The following is a 17,525-nucleotide window of genomic DNA, read 5'->3' on the forward strand; positions in this document are numbered from 1 at the left end:
AGTAAAAAAAAAGTAATGTCTATTGGATTAGCCCTTTCTTTCAGAAAAAAAATGTTCTGTCATCTTTCCATTACAGCAGCCTCTTGCAACCTTTGACTACTGAATGCTTGAAATATAACTAGAAAAACTAATGAGTTGTTTTGCTCAATTTTTTTTTTAGCAGTTACATGTGGCTAATAGCCGCTTATCAGAAACATAGTCATAGATTATTTAAGATTTATTTTGTTAAAGCAATCTTCACTAAGTATCTTAGGTTTAATAACCCTAGAAACCCCATATTTACTTTCTGATTTCCTGAGAGCCAAACCAATACTACAATATGCACCTATAAATATCTCAATTTCTGGTAGTGTTAATGAAAATGTATAAAGTTTATCCAGAATAAAAAAATTCCTCATCATCATTAATGATTGTGTGTGTATGTGTATGTGTGTGTGTGTGTGTGTGTGTGTGTATGTGTTGTGAGAGAGTATGAGTGCATTCATCTACATAATGGTGCATCTTGCCAACCCAAAGGAAAGGGAAAAGCCTGTCTTTTGTGGAAGACTATGATTCACCTGGCCACAAATCATTGATAGTGCATCTCTATGTGCAAATATTAGCTCAAAAATCTAGAATTACTGGTACTTGTGCTGAAAAAGAAAGAAGACAAAGCAAGATTAATAATTTTCTCTAGAAATGTGTTTAATGAAATAGATTATAAATGTCAGCCTACTCCAAATATTACTTTTGGCAGACTAATCTTCACACTCTTCTGTCTCCAAAATCCAGTAGAAAGTAATTTTTATTTATGTGAAAAAATAAATGTTGATAGTGTATAAAAGATTATTTTTCATGTATTATAGCTCTATTTTTCCTTGCCTGTCAGAGTAGGAAAAAAATCACAACACTAAAAGCGGTAGCTGGAGAGGGGCTCAGTAGGAAAGAAGACTTGCCTGGTATTTAGGATGCCCCACATTCAACACCTAGCACCAAAATCAAAGGACAAAAGCCAAACTAAGAGCAAATGAAGATATCTCATATACTCAACCATATGGAGTGTAAATACAGAGAAGCACCATAAGTTTAGAGACAATGAGGTTAAAACCAAAGGTTTTTAATGACAGGATTGTTTCAAATTGTTGATGTTTTCCTGTGGGTTCCAAACACCGAAGAGGGAAAATTCAGCTTCATTCTTCTCTAAACTTGTTTATTTATTGAAAATGTATTTTAATTATATTTCTCCCCTTCCTTTCTCCCCTCCAAACTGTATCATATACCCTTCCCTGCTCTCCTTCAAATCCATGGCCTCTGTTTTCATCAATTGTTATTGCATGAATATATGTATTTGGTAAAGTACATTTTGCCCCTTTGGAACATATCCAGAGATTAGTGTTATACTAGAATGATTTGGCAAAGCCTTGCTCTTACTCAGTGGTTCCACATATTTTCAATGGAGAGGTACTTCAGCATCATTTCTCTTACTCCCTGTCTACACACATTCTCACAGGAAGGAAGTGGGCAGCTAAGGAAGCTGTTACCCTCAATGAAAATTTACCCTGCTTCTTATAAATTAATTGGCATCCTATGTTTTCAATATGTATAATGACACACTTTAAAAATTATAGTCATAGCAACAAAATAATACATATTTCTTTTGACAAATTAATCTTGACACTATTATGTCTCCAAAATCCATTAATACCCATCAGGAGTACATGCCAAGTCTTTTGAATAAACAATTTACAAAATCAAAGAATGAATGGCAATAATCGTTAATGATTGTTAGATCTACTATGTAAAGGTCCTGGTGGATAGTGTGTGGCAAAGCCGTGAACACTCTTTATAAAACCATTCTATGTTTCTCCTAGACACAAAATGAAGACATATTTTCTATTTACTATAGTTCATATTCTCTATCTACCAGTTCCATAGCCGCAGACTAAACCATGTTTACATGTTATACTATGCTGTTAGAATTAAGATGTTTCTGCCTGTACTAAACATGTACATATTATCTTATCATTATTCCTAAGCAATATAGTGTAAGACTATTTACATGGGGTTCACATTGTATTAGGAATTGTAAGTAATCTAGAGAGGACTCAAAGCCTGTGGAATGATATGGGTAGGTTACATGGAGATATGGTGGCATTTTATACAAGGGATTTGAAAACTGGGGATTTTTGTATCTATGGTCAATTCTCTGACCAACCCCTGCCAGTGTCTAAGTGAGGATTATGTAATTTGACTAATTTATAACTAAGTAAATGTGTTCAAATATGTATACACCATCCTGGCTGGCTCCCTAGAAATCTTCCAGTTAAGCATACACTCTTTTTTCAGCAATTCACCAGCAGGAAAGGCACCCATGGAGGTCATGCAAGTTTTGTGTTTAAATGACTTACATTGTCTGAGTTCTTGAACCTTCATTTTCTTTAACTCTGCAAGGAACAGAGGCCATCCTCCACTATGATAACCCTCCCAATTGCATGTTGCGTGAATGAGGAAGATTATGGTAACTACACTAAGTCATTGCTATTTTAGATTTGTTCTGCTTATAACACCTAGTTCTACTCCCCAAAATGGCTCTGGGATACTTGGTCAGGTCCAAAAAAGGGGCTTGCTAAAGTTAGTTAAATGTATTTTAAATTTTCCAGCTTTCCAGATAGTGAGGACTTGTACTCTAGTTGCTATTTGCTTACGTTTGGAAACCGTCTACATGGGGACTGAGAACGCCTGTCATTCAGTCTCAGCTCCTTGCCGTATGGTCTTGAATAGTTCAATTTCACTTAGTAGCCTTTGATTCTCTTTCATAAAGCATGCTGAGCCACACCCACCTTCTTCTTACACAGGCCTCTCACTCCCTCTTCACACCTCCTTCAGCCTTTTTGCCGATTCCTTCCTAGTCTCTTTCTCTAGGGAAACTTTCTAGTGGCCAATTATGGTGACAAGATCTATAATGCAACTATTTTGCTTCTTTCAAGCCAGACATAGTGGTACATACCTAGAATATCATCACTTATGAAGCTGAGGCAGCAGGATTGTGAGTTCAAAGTGAGACTGGGCTAAGTAGTGAATTGTAGGCCAAGTTGAAGGAAACAATGAGCCTTAACTAAAAAAGAAAAGAAAAAAAACCCTATGTCTTCATTTCATTTGTTGTCATGAAACACCTTTACAGTCCCACTATTGACTACCTTTGAGTCTAGTTAGTTCTGGCCTCTTCAGTGAAGGTTTGACCACATTCCTAGCATCCAATTAAAGAGAAAACATTTGTACTCAATTCTACCTCTTCCATTACTGAGATAATAGACCATATTCTGGACTATAAAATAAAATACAATAAATTTTTAAAATTTAAGTTTTAATATCATGTAACATTTGACCCCAATCCAATCAAACTAAAATTAAAAAAAACTGAAGGATAATGGGGAAACAACCAAGTACAAGAAACATAAATCTAAACAATCATAAGATGAAAATAAAGTGTCAAAGTAACCCTTTAAATACATAGCACTGTATTAAAATGAAACTATAATATACCCAAGTCGGTCCGTGCTGCTTTTAAAGGAACACGAAAGCAAGCAAAGTTCACGTCTAAGTATTTTATTTCAAAAAAGAAAAAAAACTAGGAAACAAGAAAAGGAATAAGAAAATTCAAATATACAACTAGAGATAAATGAATGAAAGTGAGTAAAATAATTAGAGATAATAAAAACAAAGAACTAACTTTTAAAAGGTAATAAAGTTGAAAGCTCCTAGAAACATTGAAGGAATAAGGGTAAAAAAGATACAAATCATACACACACACACACACACACACACACACACACGTGCACATGAAAGAGAGACACCACCACAGACCTTATAGCTACTAAAAGGATAAAAATAACAATGAGTAACTTTGTGCTCATAAATTAAACAGCTTAGAATAAACAGACCAATTTCTTAGAAATTACAAATTACTAAAACTCAACACAAGAAAATGCATAGCCTGCATGATACCACTAGATAAATTAACTATGACTGTGAGTGATTTTCTGTCTTTCTGCTTCGCTATTTCTTTCTTTCTTTCTTTCTTTCTTTCTTTCTTTTTAATCTTGAACAGGATTTTACTTTGTAGCCCAAATTTGAGATCTCACCTCAGCCAACCCAGTGCCAAGATTATAAGCGTATGTCACCATGGCCAGTTTATACTTTTACCAAAACTATATGTAATCTTTCAACAAATTATTAGCTAAATAAAGCCAATAATATGTAGGGGGAAAGGAACAATGGCTAAATGAAATTTATTCCCCAAAAGACACCTTGCTAAATATTTAAAAATTAATCCATATAATCTACCATTACAACAAGATAACTAAGGAAACGCATATGATCATATCAATTGGTACTGAAAAAGCATTTGACAAAATCCTATATCTATTAATAACAAAAACTGCCAGAAAGTCTAGAATAAAAGATATTCTCCTCAACTTGATAAAGAGAACAAGAAAGAAAAGAATCTGAGCCAGTCATTCTTAGTGATGAACAACTACATTTCCCCCTAAGACCAGAATCAGGGGAAGTGTGACTGCTCATCACTCCAACTCTAGCCACTACAATAAGACAAAAAAATTAAGATTTGTAAACTAGAAGGGAAAAGTAAAAGTATCCTTTACACATGACATATTCAGTGGGAAATCCGAAATACCAACAACAAACATGAAATCAAAATTACTTAAAAGAAAATGAAATATTTAGGTTTTCACTTAACAATCAAGGAAAGGAATGATAGTCTGAAAATTACAAAGTACTAATTAAAGAATGCAAAGAATGTCTAAATGAATAAAGAGACAAGATATGCTATATACATAGTTCAAAATTGTGACATGGTAAACATGTGAACTCTCTTGCAAACCGTTCCACATGCTTCAGGAAATTCTAACAGTGGCTCAGCTGGGCTTATGGAGATGTGGTCAAGCCTACTCTGATGTTTAACAAAAAAGAAAACAGCAGAAGGAATCACTCTGCCTGACTCTGAGTCTTGCTATGTAGGTACATGATAGTGTAGTATTGGTACATGAATAAACACATAGATCAATGAAACACAGCAAAGAATCAAAAACTAAACCTACATAAATATTCGTTTTACAAAAGTATAAAAGCAATTCAAGTATCAAGGACATATTTTTTCCATAAATGGAGTTGAAGCAAAGGAGCAGCACAGGTCAAAAATGAACATCAACCTAAATCGCCCACCTAGCAATAAATGAAAGGTGGTCTGTGTTTGAAATTCTAAACTATAAAACTTTGGGAAAAGAGTATTGGAAGATCTTTAGGATGTAGGAGCAGTCAAAGGAACCTCACACTTTATATATACAATCCAAAGGGGTGAATTAGTAAATAAAAAACTTTAAAAGTTATAAACGTTTGCCGTATAAAATTCCACATAAAATGGTAAACGACAAGCTATGTATTGCTATAAAATATTTAGAAATACCAAGTCTGACAAAGAACTAGTATCTGGAATACATTATGATCTCTGAGGACTCTATTACAAAAATAAAAATGCCTGATTAGAAACTAATCAAAAGACACGAGAATGCCGTTTGCCAAAGGGGATGTACAGAGGACAATGAATACACAAAAAGATGTTCGCACCAGAGCCGCTAGGTCACTGCACACCTATCAGAACGACCACAATAAAAAGAATGACAAGATGAAAATCTGGCAAGGATGTCAAGAAACTGAATGGATCGAAATATTGTTGGTAGAGGAAGAAATGGTGCAGTTATAAAACAAACGACGCAATGGAAAAACACCCAAGTGAGAGGGCCGTTCTGCAGGAATTCCTGTTCCTTAGGCTCAGCGAGTCCTACCCTTCCTCAAACCTGGACATGGCACACTCCCCTCCTTCCCCCCAGGATAGCTGGACACAAGCTGGCAGATTAAAGGCTTAGATTTAAAAGACTAAAACTTACATTCTTCCCCTGGGACCCACAAGGCTGGGCAGACTCTGAGTTCTCAACACACAAGCTGTCTGACTGAGCAGACCCTTTACGTTTCACTTGCTGCTTCTGCTCTGGAGTTCCCTCTATTGCTGCCTCTCATGTCTTCAGGGGGTTGTAAATTAAGAATAATTTGGTTGCCAGACAGTGGTGGTGCACACCTTTAATCCCAGCACTCCAGAGGCAGAGGCAGGCAGATCTCTGTGAGTTCGAGGCCAGCTTGATCTATCAAGTGAGTTCCAGGAAAGGCGCAAAGCTACACAGAGAAACCCTGTCTCGAAAAAACAAAAATAAATAAATAAATAATTTGTTTACCTATCCACACGTGGTCTGAGAGTTTTCCTAAGGTCAATTTTGATAAATGAATTCTGGATACAAAACTGGACACGCAGTCTCTGTTTCCAATCTTGAGGTTTTTCTTCACACAGAGATCTTCAGAGGCTCAGTTGACTGAGTTCTCTGTCTCCCTACTAGGCACACACTCACGTGAAGGTTTAAATGAAGCTTCACTCTTTGCAGCCTTCCTTGAGTTCTGGACAAAGCTGGGTAGACACCTCTTTTTCTGTTCTCTACACTTTGGAGATGAAGAAACTCTTTTGGAAAGAGGAGAGACACAGAGATGGGGAGAAGAGGAGAGATAGGGAGGGGGAAGTGAGAAACAGATAATCTCTTTATCAGACTTGAACTTACAGGCTCTTACAGGGAGAAGAATCTTATTGTTTATTCATTTAGAATATTTGTTTTGTTCTGTTTTGTTGCTTTCATGAGATGTCACAATGTGGACAAGATTGGCCTCAACCCCATGATCCCCCGGCTGCAGCCTCCTGAGTAACAGGATTACAGAAGTGAACTACCACACCTAGCTAGCGATCATATCCTCTTATTGTCTTTACTCCCAGTTAAAGAAATAATTATTGAATAAACTAGTGTAGAAGATTAGGAGCAAAGCATCAAAGATGAGGAAAGTTTGCTTTATGAAGTTTTTTCACCTCTATATTTTATTTCTACTTTATGTGTATGGTGTTTTGCCATATGTCTGTGCACCTCATGCATATCTGGTTCCCACAGAAAGCAGAACAGGGTGTCAGAGCCCCAGGAACTGGAGTTTCAGATGGCTGGGTGCTAGGAATTGAGTCCTAGTCTTCCCAAAGAGCAGACAGTGCTCCCTCCAGGCCCCCACCAATTTTTGGTATGAAAATTTTCTTCCACCCTTTTGTGTGGCTCTCTTCTGTCACACACAGGATTTGCGTTGGTAGAATTCATCTACTTTTCCCAGATGCCTCCCACAGGGCAAGCACACACTTGATGGAGACAGATGAGCAAACAGAATTCTTCCCCTCCATCACCTACCTCATTCTGTGACTAGGAATATAACACACCACCTTTTTCTTAGTCTACATTTCTTTCCCACATACCGTAAAATAATAAGATCATAGTATGAATTAACTACTTTGCAAATTTCCTGTTCTTAATAATAAAACCTGTGCTTTTAATTGGAAAGTACAAAAGAAGAAAAAGAAATTTCTTTCAGAAGTTGAATGTGACCCGGAGCTCTTTATGATCCAATTCTACTACTGGAAAAACCACTCCTTCAGGGCCTCTTTCTATGCTTTCCGAGTCAAGTTAGAACAAGTGGCTACTGTTTAAACTTACTCTAAGGACTCACTCTTTGAAAACTCAAAGGCTCTTAGAACACAGATGGAAAGTTATTAAATTCCTCATTTTTGATAATAAAACAGCATTATAAGGCAGAATTAATTAAGACTTTCATTTGTTTAATATTCATTCCGGGGTGGAGAAATAGTTCAGAGGTTAAGAGCACTTGGTGATTTTGCAGAGGACACAAATATTGAAGAATAAAATAAATATCCATTCCATTATATAAAAGATTTATTTCTATTTTAAACTTCAGAAATAAGTCACCAATTTGTTTGTTTGTTTGTTTGTTTGCTTGAAATAGTACATAATGTATAGGTCAAAAATCAACAGAAGAACTGGAGAGACAGCTCAGCAGTTCATAACACTTGCTGCTCTTACTGAGGACCACAGTTCGGTTCCCAGCACACCTGTGACTTGAGCTCCAAGATATCCAAAACCCTCTTCTGGTTTTGGAAGGTACCTGTACCCATGTATCTATTCATACAAACAGACACAGACACACACACACACACAGACACACACACAGACACACACACACACACACACACACACACACACACACACACACACACACACAGAGTCAGTGGAGAAAAAGCAGCCACCATTACAAACCTCAAACCTAGTCCAGATCTCAGAGTTACCATGAATTTTCTCTTCATTTCAAGGCAGTAATTATTTAAATTATTTGAACCTCTATTTTTTCTTCAACAAGATATATTTGATAATATAGCTTTGTAGCATTATTATAAAAACTAAGTGCTATAATATATGAGGCAGGTAGCCCAAGGTCTTAGTATTATAGAAGTATGTAAAATGTTACTAAAATGGGTCTATTGAAAATTAAATTTCCCAGGAAGAAAATTATTAACAGAAATGGATTCAGTTACCAGCTAAAACAGGGATGAATAAATTATGTGCCATTTTTCTTGACTTGCTTTGACATGAATTGACTGAAATACTGCCATATAGCCAATACCAATTCTTTTATTACCACTCTGGTAAAAATAGCTGACAAAATATTTTGGTTTACATGTCAAGAAGAAAACCAACTGGATTTTCAAAGCAACTGTCATGCTTCCAACCTGGTTTAAAAGCCTGTCCAATTTGAAGTTTTATTCATTTTCTTTTATAAGCATAAAAAGGCTGTAATAAAAAGACTAACAACTTTTCTTTGAGCCAAAAATTACTGACCTTTGCCTTTTTGTATTACAGGGAAAGCTTGTTAACGTTACAGACCCTTGAGTATACTGTGCATTTTACCAATACTGACCTGTGGAGTAGTCTGGACACATTTATACTTTACCACCAACTCATCATCCATTGATAAAGTAGGAGACAGTGGAAGAAAAAGGAAAGAGAGGGAGAAGGAGAGACAGGAGGGGGAGAGGGGAGATGGAATAAGGAAAGAGGTGGAATGACATCCACCCTATAGACATTTTGCATATTTCTTGACCTTATTTTGGCAAATTAAGCATAAAACTTGAGGAATTTGAAACTGTTCTTCTAAGGAAGGTAAAGAGAATTGAAGCCAGTGCTTGGACTTCTAAGCCATTCCCTTAGGTGGCTAAACATGTCCAGATGATCTTGGCTCTTTGAAGGTAACAGAGCAAGAAAAAAGAAGAAAGGGAGGGAGGGAGGGAGGGAGGGAGGGAGGGAGGGAGGGAGGGAGGAAAGGAAGGAAGAAAGGAAGGAAGGAAGGAGGGAGGGAGGGGGGAAAGGAGGGAAGAAAGAAGGAAAGAAGGAAGGAAGGAAGGAAGGAAGGAAGGAAGGAAGGAAGGAAGGAAGGAAGGAAGGAAGGAAGGAAGGAAGAGAAGAGAAGGATTCTGTAAGGTGTGTATGTGTGTCTGTGTGTGTGTCTGTGTGTGTGTCTGTGTGTGTGTGTGTGTGTGTGTGTGTGTGTGTGTGTGTGTGTGTGTACAAAGTACAAAATAGAATGTCAGATTCCCTGGAAGCTGGAGTTACAAGCAGTGTGAGCCACCTGGAGTGGGTGCTCAGAATACTGCAATCCTCTCAAAGAGCAGCAAGCACTCCTAACCTCTGAGACATCTTCCTAGATCCTTTATTGTATTAATTTTCACAAAGGATTACACATAATTATTCTGACTAGAAAATTAAAGTTATCTTTAGGATAAATGGAAGCATGCCTACTTAGAATTTATTTTTTAAAAAAAACTTAAAAGGGTGATTTAAAATATGGGCCATCAGAATAAGACACCCATTAACTCAACATGAAATTCTGTAGTTACTTTCTACAAGTGACATTGAGTCTCATTCCATGTTTCAGTGTTTGTAGTTGAACACGAATAAAACATGTGTACAGATTAGAATTCTGCTGTTGTCCTCTAAGAGAGCCTCAACTCATAACTGTCTGTCTTTCCATTGGTTCCATTGTATCCTAGAGTAAAGGATACACCTCAGAACACAAACTCACAAGTCCCCCAAATAAATTCCCAGCCACTATCACTCTGCATCCTGCCAATTTTCTACACCAAGTTCAAATATAGTCGTAGATTAACTTCTTATTAGGCTTTGTTCCAAGACAAGACATAACCCTCTTAACTCTCAGCTAGTTGAAGTTATTTATGTTCACATGGACTTCAGCATTTCATCTTCTAAATGGAGCCCAGAAAGTTTTGTTGTTTACAGGTGGGAGAGTTTCAGCTCGTGGCTGGGGAGGGGCACTGCAAAGGGATATAATTTCTTTAACACTTAGTTTTTCATATGTTTCTGGAGCCTGCTATTTACGGTAATCATCCTACTTACTCATCTGTTCAGCGGTTCCTAGAACAAGCTACAGTTTCCTTCATATCCCTTTGACTGTGCAAGAAATACTCATTCCCTTTGCTTACAATTCTTTCCATCCATGTCTTTTCACTCTCTAATTTTACCCAAAACATTGTGACAAATGGATGCTGTTTAATCCCAGACTCCTTTTCTGGCCATGTTTGTTACCCCCCAGTTAGTGATCTGTCTCGGGTGCTTTCATGGATGTCAGTGCACACATCCACCAGAGCATGGTCTTTCTGTGATGTGTTATCAGTTTATTCTTGCTGTCAATGGGCAAATGTATCCACATACTCACACAGTGTGACAGCAGTCTCAGATACTTCCTGAGTGACATGAATGAGGGCTAGCAGATGCCAGCACAACTTGGGAAACACAAGTGAACCCTACATTAGCAGTTAGAAATAACCCATCATTTTGGTTCAACAGCTGTGATTGTTTTACATTCACCCAAATTATGTGATTCTTCCAGAAAAAAAAATGACTCTAGACTAAGGCACAATTTTTCCAGAATTCAATCTCAGAAACAACTTTCTAAAAACTCCCCACTGGCCATGTGGAGTTCTTTGCCTCTGTTATTGACTCTGAGTGCACACCTATTGGAATCACACTCCTTACTGGAAGAATCAGCAGATCCTTTAACCACAGACCTCTTGCTTTATTAGTGGCCTTTTTGCTATTTTGAGCCTTGACTTAAAAGTCTTTGGAAAGAGCAGACTTCCTAGGGCAAAACTGAGTACTGGGGACATGTCAGATCATTTCCACAGTAATCACTATGTTCTCTTACTCTCATGCCCCCAAAGAAGACATTTCAGATGGTTTTCTACACACTGATGATTAGCACAGTAATATACTTAAAAAGGTAGCAGTGTGTTCCTTTGAAAAATAATTCATTTAAAATTCAGGTTTCTTTTCTGAAACTGGATAGTTCTCTTTAATCACTTTGGACATGTTTGTCACTAAAACTTCCTTTTGGTTGGCATATAACAGTGGGCTACAATGTTGTTCATTCACCCATTTGAGAGCTCCAGTGTGAGCTATAAGTAGACATGAAGATTTTTCAGAAGTACTATGGGTAAAAATAAGACTGATTGGGGCTAGAGAGATGGCCTAGCAGTTAAGGGCATTCATTGCTCTTACTGAGGACTGGGGTTTGAGGCACTGCACCCAGTCAGTGGCTCAAAACCATCCATAACTCCAGTTCCAGTGACTCCAAAGACCTATTCTCTCTGATCTCCACAGGCACCAGGCATGCACATGGTAACCAGACATATATGCAGGTGAAATATTCAGATATATAAAATAAAGTAAGTCCTTAAAATTAAAAACAAGAGTGATGATGGTGGTACTAGTGTTGATGGCAGGGATGGTGTTGAGGTCACAGTGACCTAAACATTGGTGATGATTAGTAGTGATGGTAGGATAGGTAGCCAGTGGTACTGATAATGATTGTCCTTATATGCTGGTAGTAATAATAGTGATAGTGGTGCTTGTGGAAGTGGTGTTTTGTTTTGGAGTCTAACAGAACAGACCAGTTATGCATGATCCAAGGACCTAAGATGCCAGACACTGGCAGTAATCAAAGATCAAGGTGAAAAAGTGGTTCCATGTTCATTGTCTCACAACCAAGAAGATTAATAGTACAATCTTTCCTGGGAGAATACAAAGCAAATTGCTAGTTACTAAAACTATTACAAAAATGTCAGCAATTGGGGAAAGTGAGAAATTAGCTAGGAGAAATTCCCAAGAGTTGGGAGGAGTTTCCAGGAAAGAAAAAGATATAAAATTTTCTTCATCTGGAGGGTATTATAAGTCCATGGCAGAAACTGGACAAAGGCTGAGGCAGTCTCTACTGAGATTGGTTAATCCTCTGGACTATTATGGGTCAAGCCAATGAAGGGGCCACACACTCTTGCATATACCCCTGATCCAACTGGAGATGATGGTGCACTACTCATGAACCACTCATCCAGTTAGGGATAGGCAAAGCCCGCCCCCTCCATCTCTGATGTCAACTTTGACTGTCTGCTAGCTGTGTGTCCCTTGGCTAACATTACGACCTTCTGAACTCATAGATATCTCAAGTGCTATTAATTGGGTGGTAGAGGATGGTATTATTCCGTTCTGTTCTTTTATTTATTTTTGAGACAGGGGTCTTACTATGTAGCCATGGCTGTGGCTTTACATTGGCAGTTAACTCTATCACAGCCACCAAGCCAAAGCCATGTTCTTTTCTTGTTACCTCATATTTAGCGCTTGTCCGTAGAGTGGTCTAGAATGTTTTCCTAGGAGGAGCTTCATATTATAAGCCCTCTTTGCTTACGTTTTATTCTGTCAAAAATTAGCTATGTGAAAAGGAAAATATATAAAGGAACAATAGTGCTTAACATCGATTCTTTAAGGGTACTAAAATGAGAGGGGGGAGGTGGCTGCTATCACTGGCCCAGAGCTCTGTCTCTCCTTTGATCTACCTAGCTTGATTGTCTTAAACACCGCTATAGCCTTTGTATTCACCTTCTCCACTGGCCCAGACTTCGCTGCATTAACCCTTCATCTTGTTTTCCATGCCAGCCTATTCTCGCTGCAACCTTTGTGAGCAACGTGCAGTTTTCATCATGGTCCCTTTACCCTAGCTGTCTGAGAAATCTAGCTCCTGTCCCAGTGGTGAGGGTAGTTACCGGGCAGTGATGGCCATGGGTCAGTAGCTGCCTTGGGTGGTGATGCTATCAATTGTAGTATCTGATGGTGGTGGTTGTGGTGGGGTTAGATCGTTTGCCATTGTTTTTAATCTGGCAGTGGTTGTACCCTTGATGTGTGTCATTTTCAGAAACCAGAACAAAACTGAAAGGGTAACTTCTTCACGGGGTCCTGAAACTCCTCTCTAGGACTAGAAAATGAACTGTCAATGAAGACCATGGGGAAAGGCTTGCATTTTTACCTGGGCATTGTGGCATCCAGAAATGTGCCTTGAGCCTCTTAGAGCTGCTCCTCCAAGTGCTGCTTGTCATCCGTCCCTCTCTCTGAATGGTTCTTGGCTCCCTCCCATTCGCCTTTTGTATTAACTATGTCTAAAACACTAACTACCATTTCCCTGAAAAGCCTCCCTGATGTCTTTCCACTCTGCAAGATTTTATCCAAGATGTTCAACATTTGCTAATCTATCTGACTAGTAAGGGAAAAAATCCTTGAAGGCAGACAGAGACCTACATCTTTTATGTTTGTCTCCCCACCGTCTGCTCCGGTATTTGAAAGAAATGTTTCTTGATGCCTACGTGGGACAGAGTGAACTTCTCCTCGAAGTGACGAGCTTGCTGGAAAAAGATCAGATTTGTTGATCTTTGTGATTTCCATTCTGTTCTCCTTTCAGTGTCATTTGGTAGCATAGTAGTAGTCAGGGGAAAGAAATGCAAAGTCAAGACTGTTCCCTTGGTCCACAAAACAGTACTAAACAAGTAGAGTTAGTTATTGATATTCTGGGGATTCTTCCACTCCTGAGATTCAGTGGCTTTATGTCACTGAGTAGAATTTGTACAGAAGAAATATTGATGTGGGGGCTATCTAGCTTCCATCACACTTATATGAGGATTAGAATTAAGACAGAACCTGAGCCTTGGTTTTTTTCTAGTGCTCTCTTAAAAAGTATATGGCTGTTACTGTCTCATGCCCATCTCAAACATTTTCTATGTACGATGAGGTATTTACCAGAACAACCTTCCTGCCACTGGCAGAATTAATAGTAGCTAAACTATTTTTTATTGTGGGACTCATCTCCCTTCCAACCATAGTAGATACAGTCACTTCGGGAAAGACAGTCGCTCTGGAAAACAGCACCTGCAAAGGCATGGTTTTGGCCCAGAGAGTAACATTTGACAGTTTCCAGAAGATTCACAGGACCTGAGCTTTAGGCCAAATCAATTCCATCACACCTTTGCTTGGAGATGTTCTGAAAACAAAAACATAGTCAATTCCTGGGGTCTCCACAACCTCTTTGATGTAGATTCTCACCCATTAGGGACATGGCAGTGGAACCAGACATCAAAACAACTGGTCTTTATTACTGTTTGCTTGCTCTCCCTGAAACAGCCTGGGGGGGGGGGGGGCACGGAATAATTTCCAGGCTGGGATCAGCTCTCCTGAGGAGCTTGTGGTTACATGAGTCTAAAAACAGTGAAACCATTTCCAATACTACTTTGTCCAGCAGTGTTCATAGGGTCCCTTGCTCCCAAAGCAGCGTCTAAAAGCCATTCTTTCCAGCGAGCCAGTTCAAGCAGCAGCCAAGAGTCAACCTTGATAAATACGATTTTAATAAGTGCTAGAAAATCAGGACATTGCAGGCTCTTGGCTTTTGTGATTTTTATCATACTGGGTTCCCTACAGAGAGCTGAAGAGGAGCCAGTAACATGTCATCCTTTCCATCACAGTCCTGCACAAAGTCAGTGTGGAAGGGACATTTTCCTCCGGGTACTACTGTATATCAAATGTATCCACTTCTTGGGGAAAAAGATTAAATTAATTTGAGACTGCAGAGAAGTCTGTGGCAACACTGGCAGAGGGTGAGGTTCAAAAGCCGGCCCAAGGGTACTCCAAATCCACCATAAGGGAAACATCTGACAGAGAAAAATGTGCACTGGCAATTGGTTTGATTGTAATTTCAATGAAAAATTGAAAGCATACGTCCACGGGATTAGGCTCCTCTCATCCAGCACAAGTAGACCCCTGTTAACAAATGTGGATGTGTTAGCATCCCCCTGAACTTCCACTTTCAAGCCACTTGGGCTCTGGTGCCTTGGCATGGAGGAAACCTCGTCACAGTGGCGGGTGGTAGAACTGGATCCCCTCTGATGAAGACGGAAATGGTGGTAAAAGTGAGCACACGCCTCGCAGAGCCAGCGTTAACGAGAGGGATAGATAAGCCCAAGGAGTTCCCCTGCCCGGGTGACATTAAGACTCTCTCAAAGGGGCAACAGAGGGACATAACTTGTCCAGTAAAGTGGAACAGTACTGGATGAAGGGAAGGCACGCTCATTTATTTTCCCTGAGAGCTCTATGTCTTTATTGCTGTCATTCACAGGGGAACACTACAAGGAAAATGACCATGTCTGTGGTTTGCAAAGAACAAATGTTCAGCAAGGAACAGCAATGCATTAGAACCCAAGGGGTCCTTTGCAGTGTGTTTACAAAGAATACCAGACCTATTTACAGGGCATAAATATCACAAGGCGTCAGTCAACACGGTGATAATTAATGTGTTTAAAGAGCAGTATATGAAGAATACAGCTGGCAATTTGGCAATGTGGGGTGGAAGAAGGAACCGTCCATTTTATTGATTCACTTCATCAGGACTGCTGTCTTTCCAAGTGTTATGGTCCCCCTTTGCCCCTTTGACAGTCTGTGGTCATCCACAGAAACTCGAGATATTAACCTCTTGTGAAAAGGTGTTTCATAGAAAAAAACAAAAAAACAAAACTCAATACTTGGGACAAAGTGGTCTCTACTCCAATGGAGTTATTTCACTGGATGACAAAGTGAACAGTTAGAAAGCATTTGCTAGAGACCCAGCTGACAGGGAAAGGATGATGCACTTCTGAGTTCAGTTCTTTTTGAAATGTCCTCAGCCCAAGACGTTTGTTACAGGCTGTGATGAAATCCATTTTCCCCATGTAGCTCCAACCATACAGAAGTGGTTTGATCATTACCCTACCATACCTTTACTTTACATAAATAAATTTCCAGGTTGTGGGAACCATGCCTGGCATGGGACATATCTTCAGTTAACTGAGTCAAATAAAATACATTTTAAAAATAAGATCTGTTTGTACACAGTTTAAGATAGCTTGTAAATTCAGAGTCCAAGAGGCCTATCAATATGAACACAAACAAGACCTGGCATCCAACTTGCCAGGTTCTGCCTGTGGCCTTGCAGTCCCCAGCTCAGGCTGGAGCTGCACACAGCCTGTGGTGGTGGTGTACTCAGGTAGGATTTGCTGAAGGAGGCAGAGACAGGAGGATTCTGAGTTTGAGGCCAGCCTGGGAGACTTGCTGAGGAGAAGCTGCGGCCGGGGGAAGGGCACAAACGATGGCAGCAGGACCATGGAGGTGGCTCTGTGTTGCCAGCTCTTTCTTCTCATGGTGGTGGCAGTGATGCTGCTACTGGGTATGAGGGGTTTACCTCTGCTTGTTCAGAGAACACTTTCCAGGACCATCATGTTACAAGAGAGCATTGACAAAGGTCAGTTTGGAGAACTTTGGCGAGGTAAATGGTGGGGAGAAGTTGCTATCAAGATAGTCTCTTCTATGGAAGAACATTTGTGGTTCAGAGAGACAGAGACTTATCAGACTGATGTTACACCATGAGAACATCCTAGGATTTGTAGCAGAAAACAAAGACAATGGTACATGGACTCAGCTGTGGCTGGTGTGGGATTACCATGGGCATGGATCCCTTTTTGATTACTTGAACAGATACACTGTTACAGTAGAAGGGATGATCAAACTCACTCTGTCCACAGCAAGTAGTCTTGCCCATCTTCACATGGAGATTGTTCGTACCCAAGGAAAGCCAGCTATTGCTCACAGAGATTTGAAATCAAAGAATATCTTGGTGAAGATAAATGGACCCTCTAGTATTGCAGACTTGGGACTGGCTGTGAGACACAATTCTGCCACAGACACAATTGCTATTGCTCCAAACCACTGAGGAAGCGCACATACACACACACACACACACACACACACACACACACACAAATCTGCAGGGAACCATGACCATGCCTTTTACAGTGAATTTGAAGTCTCCAAAAGATGATGGGATCCCACAACAATGATTCCACATGCACTATGATAAAGCCATTAAGCTGATTAACATCACTGAAAAATCTGCTTTGGACTGTAAACTACCCAGGACAATTTCAAGATGGCTAGCTGAGATGATCCAGATTCACAGACTACTCGAGCAAGGACTTGAGACAAGCCCTGCATTTTCCCATTATGCAGAGACTGGACAAATGATACAGCTAACTCTCTCAGGACCTGACAATTAACCCAAAAGTTTTCTTTTCAGGATTCCCTAAAGATGCCTTCAGCCCCCAGACAGCAGGAAGTAATTTTAAGAAA

General features: G+C 39.4%; 1 pseudogene; it reads left to right on the top strand.

The window, feature by feature from the left end:
• Nucleotides 1-16,502: 16,502 nt before the first annotated feature.
• Nucleotides 16,503-17,109, top strand: LOC118586256 (annotated as a pseudogene).
• Nucleotides 17,110-17,525: the final 416 nt, after the last annotated feature.

Source organism: Onychomys torridus, chromosome 6 (genome assembly GCF_903995425.1).
Source record: "Onychomys torridus chromosome 6, mOncTor1.1, whole genome shotgun sequence".
NCBI lineage: Eukaryota > Metazoa > Chordata > Mammalia > Rodentia > Cricetidae > Onychomys > Onychomys torridus.